The sequence below is a fragment of the Phacochoerus africanus genome, chromosome 5, assembly GCF_016906955.1.
Source record: "Phacochoerus africanus isolate WHEZ1 chromosome 5, ROS_Pafr_v1, whole genome shotgun sequence".
Taxonomy (NCBI): domain Eukaryota; kingdom Metazoa; phylum Chordata; class Mammalia; order Artiodactyla; family Suidae; genus Phacochoerus; species Phacochoerus africanus.
In genome coordinates, this window is record NC_062548.1 from 46,854,039 (window position 1) to 46,874,026 (window position 19,988).

Genomic DNA, 19,988 nt, shown 5'->3' on the forward strand with positions numbered 1-19,988 from the left:
TGCAGGAGGGTGCCCCTTGGAGGGAATGGAGACTAGTTTCCAGTTAGGGAGATAGAATATATGAGCTGGCTGGGTGGATGGTGACAGTCATGATTTTATAAAGCTCCCCAGGTTCTTCCAGTGCTCCTCCTCTCATGCCACGGGACTGCAGCAGAGGGATGTGCTGGGTGACTGTGTTCTGTTGGTCTCCTACACCTGACATGTGTTGTAAATGCAGGTCTATGGATGCAGGTTATATTCAGAAGGACTAAACAGAACCAAATATTATGTCCTTCGGTCTGATGCTTCTTCTTTATCTACATCTCTACAGTCATCCCCAGTACCCACAGGGATATGTTCCAAGACCCCAATGGATCCCTTAAATCTGAGGTAGTTCCAGACCCCATATATACTACAGTTTTTCCTGTACATGTGTACCTATTTAACTTATAAATTAGGCACAGTGAGAGATTAACAACTAATAATAATACTATATAACAGTTATTACTATGTGCTCTAATAAAAATTATGTGAATGTGATCTCTCTCTCTCAAAATATCTTAATATACAAATTTAATGCTTTTTTCCATCTTAACTAAGCACATACCACAGAATGTGGCCGTAGCTTTTTCAGTTTGAGGTGTGACAGCAAAACTAGTATAGATTTCTTTTTCCTTCTTCACAGTTTCACAGAGAAGATTCATTCTTACTGTACATCTTAGAAACCTCAGCATATGATTTTTTTTCTTTCAAGTCAAGAATTTCCACATTTCATTTAAAAGACGCAAAAGAAAAAGAAATTACTAAGTTTAACTATGAGAGTTTATCTATTTCCTATTACTTTATGTGTGTGTTTATATAGTAACCTCCTCAAATATTTATTGAATGTCTTTAATGAGTTGTGCACTATGCCAAGGAAACCATAAAGATAAATAAAATCTCATTCATCTGTCAATAATTACAGTGTAGTTGGATAAAATGTTTTAAAAATCTTATAGGAGTTCCCATCATGGTGCAGAGGAAATGAATTCAATGACTGGGAACCATGAGGTTGCGGGTTCAATCCCTGGCCTTATTCAGTGGGTTAAGGTTCCAGTGTTGCTGTGAGCTGTGGTGTAGGTCACAGACACAGCTTGGATCTGGCATTGCTGTGGCTGTGGAGTAAGCCAGCAGCTACAGCTCTGATTGGACCCCCTAGCCTGGGAACTTCCATATGCCACAGGTGTGGCCCTAAAAAAAAAAAAATCTTCCTATGTGCCAGCTGCATTCATAAGTGAGGTTGTAGGTAGGGTGGGGAGCCCTGTAAGCCCTGAATCCCAAAGCTGGAGCAGCACTAATGGTGTCTGCTGTTCCCGATGGTTTAGTGAGCACAGAGGAAGTCCAGAGAAAGGCTTTGGGCTCACCTATGCGAAGGGAATGGAGGACCGAGTCCACCACATAAACCCAGAACCTAGAATACGCTCAGTGAGACTGTGAACAAGAAGAAAATAAGACCCACAAAAGGACACAAATGAAAAAGTCCACTGTGGCCTTGGTCCCTTGAGGGGAAAACATGCCTCCAATGACCATCTGTAATCATAGGCTGGTATAGGGTTCAATTTATACTATGAGCACAAACTGAACCAGAAAATGATTTTGAAGCATTGCCAGATTGTTAGCACCAACAAACTCCTGGAAAAATCAAATAGAGAGCATTAGAAGGCAAGTTAAAAGTTATGAGGACTCATCTGAGTCTCAGACACACAGAGGAGAAGGCTGGGGGAAGATGGGGGCAGGGAGTGAAGGGATGCAGCTGCAAACCAAGGACCATCTGGAGCCCTCAGGAGCTGGAAGAGACTGGAAGGAACCTCCCCTGGAGCCGTCAGAGGAACCTCAGCCTAGCACACCTTGATTTTGGACTCCTGGCCTCCAGAGCTGTGGGAGCTTAACTATCTCTTGCTCTAAGTCACTGAGTTTGTAGCATTTTGTTACAGCCACTCCAGGATACTCACACATCCAGAGAGGATTAACAGTTCCTGACCTTTGACCCCACCCACACTCCATGCCAGTAAGAGGAAGACTCAGGTCTGTAGCTCTGCCACTAATTCCACAGGAGGAAGGCCAGGGGTCTCTCCTTCATGGCTGTATTAGTGCTCTCTCTTAACCACACCACCATTTCTTCTCACTAGTGTCAGGATAAAGACCCCTCTTACTCACTTTTTCTGGCACCAAACACAACAATGCTAGTGAATGAAGGATTAGGAAAGCCCATGAGATGGGCCAACAAGAAAAATAGTAATATTTATGAAATCAAAATTTGTAAAACTCTCTTGTTTGCCTAAATTAAACAAAGGAGCATCTGTAAACAAATACATTGGAGGCTCAAATGGGGATGAGTCAAGTTGTAATTATTCCTGTCCATGGTGGGGCCACAACACAGGATGCTAAAGGACTGCTGAATCCTGCCAAAAGGCAGTTTTAAAATCCAAATATTCATGGAAGGATCTAACTGTAGGAAATCAGTAGGTTTTAACTCAAAAATGTGTTTTTTCCCCATCCTAGCCCTTTTGAGAAGACTGTATGAGACCTCTATGAATGTGTTTATAATAAGCTTCTATTTGAATTTTAAGACATCAGTATGTGCTACTTAATGATTATAGTTCTATACTACAAATTAGATAAGCCTTTGAAATGTAGTGTATTAATAATTGTATATGGAGGTTAAAAGATACAGATTTGTAACACATGGATTTACATGAAATTATCACAAAACTTCAATAGAGTTCTGGACTGACTCAAAAAAGCAAGTTTCATATGAAGCTGTTTCCTTTTTGAAAGTGCCTTTATCTCTGCACAGTCACATATGAATTATACCACATATAATTAAAAGAGTTGCAATATGGGAAAATATGGAAGATAGAGTGAAAGCTCCAACATACATTTAATTGAAGTTCTTCCCAAAGGAGAGGAAAAAACTACCTGAGTCTGAGATAGGCATCAATCCTCAGATTCAGACATATAACAGACAACAGGTATAATATACATAATTATTAAGACACCCACACTTAGAAACATGGCAGAGATCAAGCAATGACTCCAAAGCCCCCCCCCCCCCTTTCACAGTGAGCTCTGTACCACAGTTTCATAGCCCTGAACGTGCACATGTTTTGTGTATCTTCTAAGAATTCAGTGTCAGTGCTACCTGTGTGATACCCAAGAAAACCCAACAAGAGAGGTGAAATACTAAGGAATGAGACTGGGAGGGATGGGGCTCCAGCGGCCATGGAGACAGCTCAAAGTTTTTGCCCCTTTGGGGTGCACATCGCCCCCTCGGAGAATGCATGACCTATGGTGCACGTCACTGGGCCACATTGCCTGCTGAGAGGTATGGGCTACAGTTCCCCCCAAGAAGTCCTGGCTAAGTCACTGTCTGCAGAGTGCTACCTATTCAACAGCACACTCTTGCAGTTGTTCCCTAATGTGTCCGTCAGGTACGGCCTACACCTGAGCAGGGACATCCCCATTTCTTGGTAAAATATACAAGGTCACCACATAAGGGAAACAAATGGTCCTGGATACCCTGGTTTTCCTCTCATGTATGTGGGGATGGAGGGGGCTCATCAAGCCTGGAGGGAGGGCCCTGGTACATGAGGCACTTTCTGAGCAGCTAAGCCCACAGTACAAGATCCAGATCAAATGGGTACTTCCCTGGGCTTCTTTTGTTCTTGCCACAGGAAATCACAGAAATTCTCTACTTCATCACCAGTGCCCTCTGATCAGGATGATGTCAGGTATGGGGAAACCCTAAGGGCCCCTGGACCAACTTTTCTTCACAAGGAACCCAAGATTTCTTTTACTCTTTGGATCCCTCCCCCACAGGCCTTCCTGAGCACTTGCTCTGTGCCACATGCTGGGGCCCATGGACACCCTAAGAAATGGTGACCAGCGCACACAGGAGGATGCTTCAGAGGGTGACTTCAAACCACAGTCTACCATGACTTTAGCTGAACATAACATGAGGAATCGTTTATTAAGTGGAGTTCAAAGTTGTTACTTCTTTTTTCCCACTGGATGGCAGCAAACACTAGAAACATGACCCTCATGAGAAGAAGCAGGAAGGTGGCCTGATAGTCTGTCCATGGTGTTTAGTTTTCAGGCAGGAAAATTTTAGGTGCATGGGGAGGGAGGGCAAGATGACCAGTAATCAATCAACGGCCTTGGGATGATGGTGTCAGCTACTTAAGTTCTAAATCCTCAGTTTTTGACTCTAGAGGACTATGTTTGGACCTCATGAGAAACTGATTTTTTCCAGATTTTGAAATAAAACTTATGGCTATCCTGGGGAAAACCATGGAGGGGGGAGAGATAAATTAGGAGGATGTGAATAACATATACACACTACTGTATAAAACAGGTAATTAACAAGAAACTACTGTACAGCACAGGGAAACCTACTCAAGAGTTTTTAATAACCTTTATGGGAACAAAGAACAGATCTATGTATGTGTATGATTGATTCACTTTGCTGTACACCTGAAAATAATACAGCATTGCAAGTCACCTGTCCTCCAAATAAATTTTAAAAAAAGAAGTTAATAAGTTTTGTCAGGAATGACTTTCCTTCATTCTCCTTATACAAAAGCACTAAAACCACCAATAATGACATATTGTATTGGTTCATTGATTGTAACAAATATGGCAGATAGTGAGGGAATCTGGTGGGAGGTGTGTGGAAAGAACTAGGGTTCCATGGGAGCTCTGTATTTTTTGCTCAATTTTCCTGTGAACCTAAAACTGCTCTCAAAAAAAAAAGTCTATTAACTACTTTAAGAACAAACACAGTTATGGATGACTGCTTTGCTCTGTTGCACTCCTGCTTCTTTAGTGGTCCCTGGGTGTACAGAGACCTGCTGCACTCTGATGAATAACTTTAGAAAGGCAGAGGATGGAGTTCCCATCATGGCGCAGTGGTTAACAAATCCGACTAGGAACCATGAGGTTGCGGGTTTGATCTCTGCCCTTGCTCAGTGGGTTAAGGATCTGGCGTTTCTGTGAGCTGTGGTGTAGGTTGCAGACGTGGCTTGGATCCTGTATTGCTGTGGATCTGGTGTAGGCTGGCAGCTACAGCTCTGATTAGACCCCTAGCCTGGGAGCCTCCATATGCCATGGGAGTGGCCCAAGAAATGGCAAAAAGACAAAAAAAGGGGGGGGCAGAGAATGGATGGATGGACTTAAAAGAAGAAATTGGTGTGATAGTGACAGGAGAGCCCTATTACTTTTTTTTTTCTTTTTGGGGCCACACCTGCAGCATATGGAAATTCAGAGCTGCAGGTGTTGGCCTACACCACTGTCACAGCAATGTGGGATCTGAGAAGCATCTGCAGCTTATACCACAGCTCACAGCAATGCTGGATCTCCATCCCATTGTACAAGGCCTGGGATCAAACCCACAGCCTCATAGATACTAGCTGGATTCATTTCTGCTGTGCCACAAGGGGAACTCTGAGACCCCTATTACTTTAACCATAACTCTATCTAAAACTGAAGGGTCATCATTATCTCCAAATTAAGAAAGAAACAAGGGATTTAACTTTTATGTTTCTGAAGGGAGTTCCACCATGGTACCATGAAGACATGTTTAAACAGTATTTCAGGTTATTCACTAACCTCTGTCCCAGATTGTTACATCCACTTTCAAATTTTAGATGAAAACAGGAGCCCTCCCCTCCATTTTCTCTCGATGGGCAGCCATATCTGCACCCCTGCCCGTCACCTTTAACTGTTCACAGGGTACCCTATGGTGAGTGTACAGCCTCACCCTTCCAAGGAATATCCAGGGGAAATGCACTACCATCCTCATCATGTTTTTAAAATAGCAAACATTGGAGTTCCCGTTGTGGCACAGGGGAAATGAATCTGACCAGAACCATGAGGTCGTGGGTTTGATCCCTGGCCTCACTCAGTGTGTTAAAGATCTGGAGTTGCCATGAACTGTACTATAGGTTGCAGACACGGCTCATAACTGGCATTGCTGTGGCTCTGGCATAGGCTGGCAGCAACAGCTATGATTAGACCCCTAGTCTGGAAACCTCCATATGCCTCGGGTGTGGCCCTAAAAGGACAAAAAGACAAAAGTAAATACAATAGCAAACCTTGAACATGTTGTAAGTGGCTGATAGCCATAGATAGTATTTTCAGCTCCTTTTAATGTTCTGAAAATATATCCTCCATTGTGTTCTATAATGGGTTGTGATTTTCTGTATCATTTTAAGGATGTTTTGAAGGGCTCTTGCATATAATACAAGGGCAGATTTACATTATGACCATTGGACATTTAAAGTATTTGTTTCTTTATGTTCTGTCCTTGTAGCTCTTTTGAGATGTATTGGTTCATGTCATTGAGAAGTTCACATCAGAGCTTCAGGTGTGAAGGGATGTGAGGTTGAAAGTGCCTGTTGTCACTCAGCTCTGTGTCCTGTGATGGTGTCAGGAGGTGAGGCCTTTGAGTGTCGATTAGGTCAAGAGGATGGAGCCAGAGACCTTCTGCGTAAAAACCTCTCCAGGGCTGCTTTCCCCTCAACTTCTGTGGTAAATGGGGCTGCAGGAAAACTTCCCATGGGAACCCATGGCAGCCCTGGTTAAGAGAAGATGCTAGCAGCAGTTGGTAATCAGCCTTGCCAACTCCTCCCAGAGGCCCAGCATTCATGCTCCTGACTCTGGACTCTGGCCCTGGTTCCCATTTGTAAGATTTGGAGCCTGTGCCTCTGCCCTCGATGGGCAGCCATATCTGCACTCCTGCCCATCACCTTTAACTGTTCACAGGGTACCCTATGGTGAGTGTCCAGCCTCACCCTTCCAAGGAATATCCAGGGGAAATGCACTACCATCCTCATCATATCCAAACCTCAGACATGTCCCCAGTGCATGGCAATGATTCTGGTCAAGGGCCTACTATGGACTTGGGAAGAGTCTCCAGGCACACAACATGGGGCTCTAGGTTGGTGAGTTACAGTCTCTGGCTGCCTCCAGCCTTTTTAGCCTGCACTGAATCATGGTAACAACCATGTATTGTCCTATAAAGGTATCATTTTATACCGGTCTCCCCACTGAAGATGGAGACACTGATATGGTGTGATAGACACACACATTGAAGGAGTTGATAATTACATTTCTTTAAGCTCATATTGAAACAATCACACCCTTACAAAATGGTTGCAGAAAAAATATAAAGCACTGCCATGTGTCCTTCAGTATCCCCAGATGTCACACATTCCAATGACCAAGATCAAGATACAAACATTGATGCAACTACCTTAACTCATCGAGAGTCACTATTCAATATTTGCCATGTCTCCTACTAACATCCTTTTTCTGGCTCAGGATCACATATTACCTTTACTTGTCAAACCTTCATAGAAAAGTCAGCGTGTCTGACCACTATGTGCTGGGACTGCTCCTAAGTCAGACTCCACACATCTCATTTCATCCTAACAATCTTGTTAATTTGGCTTCTGTTATGGTTAACTGACAGTCAGAATGAGGTTCAGAGAAGTTCATTAACTTGACGGAGGTCACACTGTATACTAGTGTTTGAATCAGATCTGTCCTTCTCAGGAGACTCAACTCTTCACTTCATGGTTCTGCAGAGCCGGGAAGCAGATCTCCTCCAGCCACCCCATCTTACCATGTCCTTCTCTTGTCCCAGGTGGCCATGTGCCACTATATTCCAGAGCATGCAGTATCATGATAAATGTGCAGGAGGCATTCCAAAAAGAGACTCTGAGTGGACATACTGGGTATTTTTTAGAACATAAGTTTGGGTTATGTTCTAACCCAAACATAAGTTGGGTTTGGAATTGGCAGCAAACATAATATCATGCTCTAGCTTCTAGCATCAAAAATTCTATATATGTACCCTGAATTTGTTTCTTAGCATATAGTCACTCGATGCTTAGTTGACTCACTAATTGCTTTTGGCTCAAAGTTGACAATAAACATTCTTTGTCTGTGGCTTGAATTTACGCAGTACAGCCCAAATGACATATTCATGACCACGGTCAAATTTGCCTGTCATTATTTGGTCTTCTTGGCCTTTACTTCAGGGACTAATTATGAATTTGCAACACCTCCCAGATGAATGAAGTTTCAAAGAATTTTTTGAGAATAAAATACAGCTTGATTAAGAGCTGGACCAATGACAGCTGATTTAGGAACGAAGAGTGTTTGCCAATTGAGGTCAGACTCTGAGGACTATCATATACCTCTCTCTCAGACATGTTAATCCTGGTTTACAGCAATTTGGACAAAGCCAGAAAAGGCATGTTTATCAAATCTGCAGATGACAGACTTATGAGATGTTGCTAACATGATAAATGACAGACTTGAACCTTTATAGCCTCAACAGGCTAGAACACTTGACTTAAACCACAAGATGAAATTAAACAGATGTATTGTCAAGGCCTGCATTTAGGATCCAAAAATCAATTGCACAAGTACAGGCTAGTGAAAACCTGGATTTATAGCCATTCATGTGAAAAGATGTGGGAAGAGTTTCAACAGAAAACTGCATGGAGCCAAGAGCAGATCTGGCTACTGTGGAAAAGACCACCATTTGTACTGCATCCAGAGAGGATGAATAAACAGAACAAAATAAGTAATCATCCCAGTGTGCTTGGGCTGGCCACACAATCTTGTAGGGATTATACTCAATTTGGAGGGCACTATTTTAGGATATAAACTCTAGAAAAAACTTCTGTATGACAGTTTGAGTCTTCAAGGTGTCCTAAAACTGAAATCATAAGGAGGGAAACAGGTCCTGGACAGCCAGATGAGTGGCTCTAAGCCTAGTTAAGTGTCAGAAACACCTAGGCAGATTCTGATGCAGGTTTGGTGTAGAATCCAGACACCTGCATTTTGAAAAGATTTCCAGGTGTTTCTGATGAACAGCCAAGACTTAGAGCCACAGGCCTAAGGAATAAAATCTGAATTCCTTAGATTGGATTTCAAAGAAGTATATGTTTGCCTTGAGACTACCCTCCTACCTAATTTCCACTCTCCATTTGTTGTAGATTGAACTGTGTCCCCCTAAAAGATATGGTGGAGTTCTACCCTCCAGCAACTTCATTTGGAAGTAGGGTCTTTGCAGATGTAATCAAGTTCAAATGAGTTCACACCTACTGAAGTGAGTCCAATTCAACATGGTTGGTGTCCTTAAAAGAGGAGAAAACTGACACACACAAACACCAAAGGAAGGCTTCCATGTGAAGATGGAGGCAGAGACTGGAGCAGTGATGCCACAAGTCCAGGGATGCCTGGAGCCATGGGAAGCTGGAAGGGGTAGGGCAGGGCCCTCCTCAAGAGCCCTCAGGGAGCACGGCTCTGCTGACACCTGGATTTTAGGCATCTGGCCTCCAGACCTCAGGACATTTCATTTCTGTAATTGAAGCTGCCTAGTTCATTACAGAGGCCCAGAGAACTACTAAGACACCCAGGGTCCTCACACAGCAAAACAGAGTTCCTCCTGGCACCTTGTGCCAGTCTTTCCTACCTTCTCCCACATGGTCTCTCAACCTCCCCAGTCTCCCTTGTCTGAGTGCTACTGACCCTCCACATCCCTGCTCTACCCTGAGACCACATGGACCACCACCTGGACACCCCTCAGCAGCACCTCATCTGATTGACCCCCTTGCACTTGGGGTCAGTTCTGCAGCACATTCACCATGCCCTAGCTAATATAGGACAAAGCCTGTTGCCCCTGAGCCACAAGATGCCAGAGGACAGATTCTGTGACCATCATTTCAGTAACCAAAGCACCTAGCACCATGCTTTACACTTAACATGCATTACCAAATATCTATTAAAGGTCTGGAAACATACAAGGAAGCAGCTAAGAATACACACAATAGCTACCTTGAGATGTTTTAACCATCAGTTGGACAAGAATGTGGGCATTTTGTGGTTCCAGAACCAAAAGTAACTGGGAGAAGTGAATGACACTCCTGAAAACTCAGAGTGTCCAAGAATGAAACAAATTGCCTAGAGAAAGGATGAACCCTCTGTGTTTGGAAGCTTAATGCAGAAATCATTGATGTTTGGCGAGGGCTTCCAGCACCTAGGTTTATAAACTAAAGTTTGGAGATGAATTCCAGGAGGAAGACATTTATGTTTGGATTGAAGAACTCGAGTCTGGGTGAACCACCCAGAGACAGGTGTGTGTAGACAGAGGAGAGAGGGAGAACCCACCAAATGGCAGAGCAGGGCCTCCCAGCATCTGCTGGTGGGAAAGATGAGGAGCTGGTGAAGGAGAGTGAGGAAGAAGGCAGTGTTGGTGGACAGCCAGGGCCAGGGTCTGCTGTGTCTGCACACAGCCCTTCCCTTGCTTCTTAGGTCTCTTCTCTGAGGCGCCTGATCTGGAGGCCTCCCCCAACCACACAGCTACTGCTGCCCCAAGTGGTGGGCACCCCAGGCCCTTCCCCTGCTCATGCCTGGCTCATCTTCTCTTTCCCAGCTGAGCTCCAAGGTCATATAGCATGGTGACTCACAGATCTGGATGCTCCCAGTGCAAGCATGCTGGCTAATTTAGGGGACAGCACACAGCAGGTACCAGCATTTAGGTATTTTGTTATTTAAAAATACTTCTGTTTGCAACTTACAGAAAAACCTTTGAGATCCTAATGGTCTCCCACATTTTGACTAGAGATGACATTTCATGACAATCAGATCCAATGTACTAATATCAATCTAATTTCCACTCATTCACCAATTCATTCTACAAAGACTGAAACCTATTGTGAATGGCCAGTGTAATACGTGCTGGTGATAAACAGTGATGAAGAGAAGCAGACCATGTGCCTCCCCTCTGCCAGCTTCCAGTCCAGTGCAGAGAGAGAGATTTCACAAAACCCAATAAATACCTTTGTAATTACTAATGTTGATGTGTGCCCTGCAGGAAAAGCACAGGGCACTCTGGGAGACATAATTACTATGGAGCTCTTTCTGAATAGGCCTCATTTCATCAGAGACCTACCCTAGGCAGTTGGTGGCTCTGCAGTTCATTGGGAGTTCTCCAGGAGGTCACTCCAGTGGTTGAGGCCAGGAGTTTGCTAAAAAATCAACTGCAGCCACCTTCCTGGTGTAAAAATAGCATCTCCCTCTGTTTACTGCTTACGGAGTTGGGCTGCTCAGCAACCTGTTTTTTTCCTCTTTCTTTTTGAATCTCTTTGTACACTAATTTTTCAGTGGCCCTTTGGGTAATTAGTCAGGAAGGGCTGATTGGTAAGAGCAATCTGATAAGTCATGATGGCAAGAGTGAAGGGGACTGTGTTGCCAGGAGGGTGGAGACAGGATTCCAACCAGCTCACTGAGGATGCCAGCCACCTGGGCCAAATCCTGGGACCTTGCAGCCTCAACCTCACGGGGAAAGGCATGGGCTGAAGGGAACCATAGGGCTCTATCCACTTATCACTCAAGAGTAAAGACATCCAGTCAGTGGTCAGGAAGTTGTTTTTCTCTCTTGCATGCACACACCTAACAGGAAAGGACAAGGCCTTGAGGGTGGAAGTTCCCAGCATATGGGTTAAACCAGAGCCACAGCTGCTGGCCTACACCAGAGCCACAGTGATGCGGGATTTGAGCCTTGTCTGTGAACTACACTACAGCTCATGGCAATGCCAGATCCTTAACCCACTGAGCAAGGCCAGGGATCAAACCCACATCCTCATGTATACTAGTTGGGTCCATTACCTCTGAGTCCCAATGGGAACTCCAACCAAACACAATTATTATATGATGTGATAAATACTGTAGAGGAGGGGGGAAGACAGATTCTAACTTAGCTTGGGGGAGTATGAACATCTATGAGTGAGTGTGAGTCTTGGAAGACCCTCCTTCCAAGCCCAGTGAGTATGATTAGTAACATAAAAAAGAGTAGAGAACACATCAATGACAAAGTTTAGTCCCCCTTCCAAACTCTATTCTCAAGGCCAAATTTGATCATGGCTCTGTAAAGCAAAATTGCAAACGTCATCTTTCTTTAGCACGTCTCATACACACAGTTGGCTACTAGGTAACACAGAAAATGTCACATGGATTGAACAGAAGACATTCCATGGACTAAGCAGAATACTGACAACAGGGTCTGATTAAAGTTCTGAGTAACCTAGTGATTAAAACCAGGCTTTGGTCCTCTCTTACCTGGTAGAGATCCCATTTCAGGTCCCTGTCATTGTGTGTTGTCAGCAATAGAGTGGGAAGTGGAGAGTATGAGATGAGAATGTTAAAGTCCCAGCCTGTTCAGCCCCTGCACACATGCTGAATTGTCAACCTAATTCTTGATGACAAGTTTTGGTGATTCCACACTCACCCAGCTGGAAGCACCTTCTCTACAGGGATGGGACCCTGTTGTTTTCATTTTCCATCACATCTTCAGCACCCAGCCAGCATGACACTGATGTTCCCTAAAACTACCTGGATGAACCGATGCCTGCACCAATGAATGGACTCCACACCAAGCAGCAAAGGGCAGGTTTTCTTTCCTGTTATCCTGACTCCACGCCAAGGATCTCTTCAAACACACTTTGCAGAGCAAGCCATCTAAAATATAACAAATGGGAGTTCCCGTCGTGGCGCAGTTGTTAACGAATCCGACTAGCAACCATGAGGTTGCGGGTTCGGTCCCTGCCCTTGCTCAGTGGGTTAACGATCCGGCGTTGCTGTGAGCTGTGGTGTAGGTTGCAGACGCGGCTCGGATCCTGCGTTGCTGTGGCTCTGGCGTAGGCCGGTGGCTACAGCGCTGATTCAACCCCTGGCCTGGGAACCTCCCGCGGGAGCGGCCCAAGAAATAGCAACAACAACAACAACAACAAAAGACAAAAAATATATATATATAACAAATGACCATGTTCTCTTCTGTTTTAAGACATCCAGTAGCTCCCATGCACACAGACTAAAGCCCAAGGTCCTGAGCAAAGCTCTGGCCTGGCCTGGCCTACCACCCCATCCCTGTGCCCCTGCCCCCTCCTGTCACTGTCTACCCTGCACAAATATAGAATGGCCCAGTGCTCCCACACTGATTTTTCAGCTGTATCCTGATTTCAGCTCTTCTCTGCATGGAGTGGCCTCCTACCTCTCTCAGCTATTCCTTTAAGACTCATTCTAGAAACCAAGTCTGCCAGGAGTCCTTCCCTTTCTGTCCCATGGTGCTCTGCTCAAGCCTTCTTACCTAGCCTTAGAAATTAGCAGAGAGCATTAAGATAATCATTTTGTCCTGTTACCTCTCCACCAGATGGTATGATTCCCCAGAGTGGATGTGTTTTTCTCATTTTATTTGTTCCCACTACTAAGTACAGTCCTGTCACATAAAAGTGTGCAAAGATATTAGCTGATATGATATTCATTGTTAAAGTCTGAGTATCTAGAGATATTTTTACATTCCATTGTCAAAGTTGCTTTCCAAATAGTCTCAGTCTGTTACTAACAATCAATCACTTTTTTTTCCTACATCATTGGTGTGAGCTGTAGGAAACAGTGATCAATATTTATTTCCAAATATAAAAAAACAAAGAAAGGTCATTTTTCAATTCAGTGACTGCACTGACCCACATATGCAGATTCCACTTCTGTCTTACAGCTCATGGTCTTTCCAGAATCTTTGTTCAGGGAAGCCCACCCCATCTTAATCACATGTCCCTCCCTCTGATTGCTGCTCTAGTTTCTGAGATCCACAAAATGTATGCCATGATTTGAATCTGGACTTCAGTGGTTGAACTTATGTGATGCTGAAATAGATAAGAAGCAAAACAGCTTCTGGGAAATGCATATTTTCCTTTGATTTGTGTTTCTGGCTTCAAAGTCTCCAACCATCAGTTGAAAAAATGCTTTTTACCCAAATTGGTGAGTTTTGGCATCAAATCCATAGATAGTTCACCCCAAATATGTTCTTTTTCTTGCACCTTGCTTGCTGTCACATGAACTCATGATGCTCCCTCACAAAACTGGCTCTCTGTGGTGGTCCATGTTATGTGTCAGAGACAGTTATCTGTGACAGAGCTGGCTGGATGACCACTGGAAACACTCACATTCACTTTTGGACCAAGACATACAAGCACATGTGCTTTCTCCACACTCTCTCCCACCACAGTCTGAGTGCAGGTATATGAGACCTTCAGGGGGCAGACTTGAAGGAAAGGGCCTGGATCCCCAAATCTCTGAGTGGGAGACATCTGCCTGGATTAGGAACACACCTTATGTGAATGAGAAATAAATTTCTATTGTTTTTGAGCTATTTTGGTGGCCTATTTCTTACAGCAACAAGGTTAATGTTACTAACACCCTATCAAATCAAGCGAGGCAGAAACCCAGGTCATTTTGGCACTCCTTCCTCATGTCCTGTGTTTAACTCATTACCAAGTCCCATTGCTGTACTTCCTAAGTAAACCTGACATAGGGTGAAGGAGAGTTACAGCTTGTTGATGAATTAGGTGGGGTCCAGTTTTTACAGAATTTTATGGCAAGTAGTAAGGTAAAGAGTTTGAATGGTCATTCTTGTTCCTAAGGATTCCATTGGAGAATATTAATCAGTGGAGTTTCATATGGTTTCCACCTCCAAAAATATGTCCCTGAGTGCTCTGACTATGCTGTGATAGGATAAGAAGAAGAACAGAAACCAGAAGGAAGGCTACTTCAGACAGAGTCAGACATGGATTTTAGTACTGGACACAGAGTGAAGTAGATGGATTTAGGATTGATTTTGGAAGTGAAGACAATAGGTATTCTTTAAGGTTTGACTGTTACAAGTAAAGGAAGGAGAGAGACCAGAGATGCTTACTAGTTTTGGATGGAGATTTAGTGCCATTTATTGAGATGTACAAGACTTCAAGAGAAAAAAGCAACTGAAATACAAAGCAAGAATTCTCCTTTGGACATATTATGTGTGACATTCATGTGGAAAGGTCCAGAAAACCTCACAGGGCATATCCTTATATTCATTGAAAAGATGAAGGGTGGAGGTAAAATTTTATAAGTTATTTTCATAAAAATAATATTTAAAACTGTTATTTTGGATGAGATCCTCTGGGGAGAAAGTGTAAATATCAAAAATGGTTGAGTATTCCAAAATTCAGTGAAGAGAGACAACTGAGGACAATAGCTAGGAAACAGAGGAAATAGGAAGTGAGATGTCACAGAAACACTTAAAGGAAGAGGAAGTGGTAAACTATGTTGAAATGATGAGTTGAGAAGAGGACCAAGAGTGAGCCCTGGATGTGGAAGATGGGGTCACAAAGGAGCTTCATAAGGACACTTCCCTGGAGTGCAAAGATGGAAGATGACACGATGTGCTAGGGTACAGTCCAGGCTGAGGACATGGGGATGGAAATATCTGCCTCCAAGGGGAGGAGAGAGGGAGGAAGTAGTTGGAGGTGATTATGGTATTCAGGAGGGTTGTCTTATCAAAGATGAAAGATACAAGAGCAATGTTTTATGCTAAAGGGCATGATCAAGTACAGGCAGTAAGTGAAGGTAAAGAGGAGAAGGACTGCAAGACAAAGTCCTTGAGAAAAGAGGGGGGATGGGGTCCTGAACAACAGAGGAGGGGTTAGGGGATCTCATGTGTCTTAACAGAAGGGAAGGCAGGGACCTGAGTATGGATGTGTGCAATCTTGGGAAGAGATAAGGAAGTTTCCATGATGGAATCTATTTTTTGCAATAAACTATGAAGGAAGGTCACTGGCCAAGAGTCAGGAAAAGAACTCACAAATGAAACTAATACCTAAATTTGTAGAATATAAGATAAAATGACATGTTTTAATTTTCCAAAGTAAAATCTCACTCAATATTTTTTCCCTATTTATGATACCATTTTGGTCCCTGATTTAGGACGAATATCTCTAAGGGCATTTTTCCCAGGTTCAATGTCTCCTTGGATGGCAAGGACCTCCTATACTCCAGATTATTAAACAAACAAATGTAAATGTATGAAAAAGGTATTATTTTTATACCTCACTTTTTCTCTAAGTGAGAATGTCTAAATTTCCATTAATTTCACTTATTTTTTTCACTTAGTACTTCATTTGTGTGTATCCATGGAATATTATCCTAAAAGAATTTAACCCCATGAGTCCTGTTCTCTCTTTCTTCCCATTTCCACCAGCTCAAAATGTATTCATTCAAAGACTTCTATGGAACAATGACTGCTAAAGAATAATTTCTGTCAACTAATTAATAAGTTTTTGTTTTTGTTTGTTTTTTAGCTCTTCCTTCACATATGTGGCTAAACTCTTTTATCCTTTTTAGATATAGATATTTCACATTTTTCATTATCTTATTAACCATGCTGTGAGCTTCTGCGTAATAGCATGTGTCTACTTTCTGTATGAAAGGAAACACCACCTCTACCACCCAATTTCCAGAGTACCATAATGTTGATGCTCTGAAGAAAGTTTAAGCCTTTTACCCAAAGCCAAACACCTTCACTACGTAATTTATTTTACTTTACAAGAATAATAACTTTATATCAAAACCATACTAATTTCAACCAATAGAGGAGAGTCCTTTGAAATGGGGGAAAGATTAAATTTTAGAAAATTTGGAAGAAATGACATCTTATGGAGTTCCCACTGTGGTGCAGCAGGTTAAGGATCTGGCATTTCCACAGTTTCAGCTTAGATGGGATTCAGTCCCTTGCCTGGGAATTTCTGCATGCTGTAGGTACAGCCAAAAACACCCCCCAAAAAACCTGGCATTTGATTGTACTCATGCCTACAGAATCTAGGCAAAGAGGCTGTTTTCACAACTAGACAGAATTAATTGTTATTCCTAAGTAATTCAGTCCTTAACAGTGCTAATCTTTTATATGTATTAATCTCTCTTTAAAAAACATAAGAATCTTGCCAATACCTATGATTTTATCAACAAACACATTTTATCAACTGTCAGTGCCATGGCTATACATGTAAGAAATCTACAATATTGTTGCAAGACATGTTTCCTTGAAAACTCCATCTTATCCTTCTTTACTTTATCCCATCTTCTTGTCTTACTTTATCCCATCTTCCTGCTTTGAAAAACAGTCACAGTGCTGGTAAATGACTTAAGTTTAAGAGCAAAAACCTAAAGGCATAAGTGACTTAAGCTTAAGAACTGTTATGTGCCTAGAGGTCAGAGTAAGAGCTTAACCCTTTACCACCTAAGTGGCTTTTTAAATAGTAAAAGAACTTATACATAGTAAACAAACCCTGTATCATCCACCCATAGCCACTCCTCACTTGATCTCACAATAAAAGCAGTGTGGTTTCTTGAGGCAGGGCGCTCTTGGTCCCTGAGACCTTGAGTCCCCCGGCTCCCACCTTTACCTAAGATAAATGTCTCTGTGTCTTGTTTTATGTTAACTATTTTTCCTTAAGTTCCACAGCACCCGTTCTTCAGCCCCATCCTGCTGAGCTGGCCCCGGCACAATATATATGTGTGTATCTCATATCCTGAGTTTGCTATTTTTCATTCTTTTGCTTTTTAGAGCCGCACCTACAGCATAGGGGAGTTCCCAGGCTATGGGTCTAATCAGAGCTACAGCTGCCAATCACAGCCACAGCCAGAGCAATGAGGTATCCAAGCCATGTCTGTGACCTATACCACAGCTCATGGCAATGATGGATCTCTGACCCATTTGGTGAGGCCAGGGATCAACCCTGCATCCTCACGGATACCAGTCAGATTTGTTTCCACTGTGCCACAACAGGAACTCCTTGAGTTTGCTATTTTTCATATCACACTCTCCCTCCCTCAATCAACCTGATGATGCTGTGGGGTGATCAGTCTCGACACAGACACCTTTCCTGGGTTCCCCTCACAGAGACCTGTTCGGGACCCCATATCCACCTCAGCCACCTCTCCCTCCACACGTCTTTCTGAAGTGAGCTGCTCTAGGCCCCACTAGACAGCTGCTGACATACTCTACATGGATGAAACATACCAGTGGGTTATGTGACAGCAGGTTATCTGGTAGAGTTGTATGAACCAGAGGGACTCAACACCTGGCCAAGCTCAGGCTGCACACACCCCAAACAGTTCACTACCTGCTAGAAGTGACTTTCAAACAAGATTCTTACCCAAGTCCCAGAGAATAATGAAGACATGGGTGCTAGCTGCATGTACATTTCATAAGAAAGGAGTTATGATCTTAGAATAAATCTAATCACATTATAAAATTTATCAACCAATAAATGAATCATCTGGGGGGCATATACAGTACAAATACTTTCATATCAGTCTTTTAGAAGTTTCTTAAAATAGTTTTGGGATTTACTTGACCAGGGGGAGGTGTTGGTCAGGGGGTTTACAAAGAGCCCATCACACATTCCCCATTGGACAACAAGGTCCTGGAAGGCAGCAACAATGGCTTCCTGCCACCAGCACCGTAGCAGCAAGACGAGGGTCAACTCTGCACCCCCTGTAAACATGCCCAGTGACTGGTAGAGAGTAATTATGCTCCACAAATATGAGACTTCCTCCCCTAGTATGAGGATGCTCCATGAACCACTCACAGAGCCCCATCCTCTCAGTTTACAATGAAGAAACTATGGCTGGAAGTAGTGGAGTCATTTGACCAAGGTCCAAGTAAATAATTTTTTTTAGCAAACAAGGGTCTGGAAACCAGTGCAGTAAAGTCCTCACCATCAGAGTGATTTTATTATTCCTCAGCTGGCCATCTATATATTTGTTCTACTAAACTTTCACCATACAGCCTTGGCTTTAATATTTTCACATGCATTCATCTTCTCTCCCCAAAAGAGTAATGTTCTTCGGCACACAAGCTTCCCTCCAAATTCCATGTTAACTGTCCAGGAGAGCCTGGCTATGCTGGGAGAGGAAGGACCACCATCTGACTGAGTGCTGGTGGTGGCAGAAAGCCAGCTGAGTGACGTCTCGGGTCCTGAGTAGACTCACTGGGAAGGATGGTCTTGTCACCTGGCAGAGATTGTCACAGCACCTGCATGTCTGTCATATCCGCATTAGGTGTCCAGGGCTGGTTGAGGGGCCAGAGTGTGGGAGGAGGCCGAGTGCTGGCTGTATAATTAAGACCTAGGAGAGGTACAGAACAACACCCACACACTCACTTCAACCCTGGGAGAAAGCCTGAGGCCAACGTGAACCATGAATGTCAAGGGTGGATGCTGCAGGAATAAGGGGATAAAGCTGTCTTCCTCATTGAGTGCCCTTGCTGAGTAGATCTCTCCTCCAGGACTGTGACCCTCTCTCTGTAAACCAAACTGTCACCAGTCTGAAATCTTATGTGAAGATGTATCTTCCACATATCAAATTAGGTTTTAGGCTTAACGGGAGTCTTCTTTGCACATACTTAGTGGGACAACATTAGTGATGGGCACCAGAACCCTGCTGTAAGCCATGGCGTTCCATGGCCTGCAGGGTCCTTCGGTGGGGGAGAACTGTGACCCAGTGACTGCAGGGGCCTACTTGTCATGGGCAGAGACTCAGGATGTCAGTCATCACATATCTGTTTCATCAGAGGTGTCATGTGGTTCATGGTGGGCGAACCAGGAAGGAGCATGTGCTAGGAGCTAGGAAGTGAGGGCAGGGCTGAGAACCTCAGTTACTAAAAGCAGCTGCATTTTCCACAGGCCACATGCTGTTGGAACTAGACTTTTGTACAGGCAGCTTTAGAGGGGTTCTCCATGGTAGGAGCTGTGTTCTCTCCTGATGGCACTCTGCCCATGCCAGCCTCGTGGTGTGAAGGCAGAACAAGGATTGGGTGGGCTCAGGTTCTCAGCTGTGAAACCTGCATAAAAGGAGCTGACAGTCAGATGTTCAGGCTTGTCAGTGAGACCATGTTCCTAGCCCCTGATTCTTTCCTTCTTCCTCATCCTATTTCTTCACCAGTGAGACTTAAATGTAAGCACAGATGTAGGGATGGAGGATGGAGGCTCCAGCCCAGCAGCACAGTGGTGCTGACCAGCAAGGCATGGAAGTCTTCATATGTCACTGAGGCTCATCTTCCAGCAGAGATGCAGGAAAATCAC

At 43.7% G+C, this 19,988-nt stretch overlaps 1 pseudogene; it reads right to left on the reverse strand.

Moving 5' to 3' along the window:
- The window catches only part of LOC125128425 (coiled-coil domain-containing protein 30-like), a 96,603-nt pseudogene extending 77,245 nt beyond the window's left edge, over positions 1-19,358 (reverse strand).
- Positions 19,359-19,988: the final 630 nt, after the last annotated feature.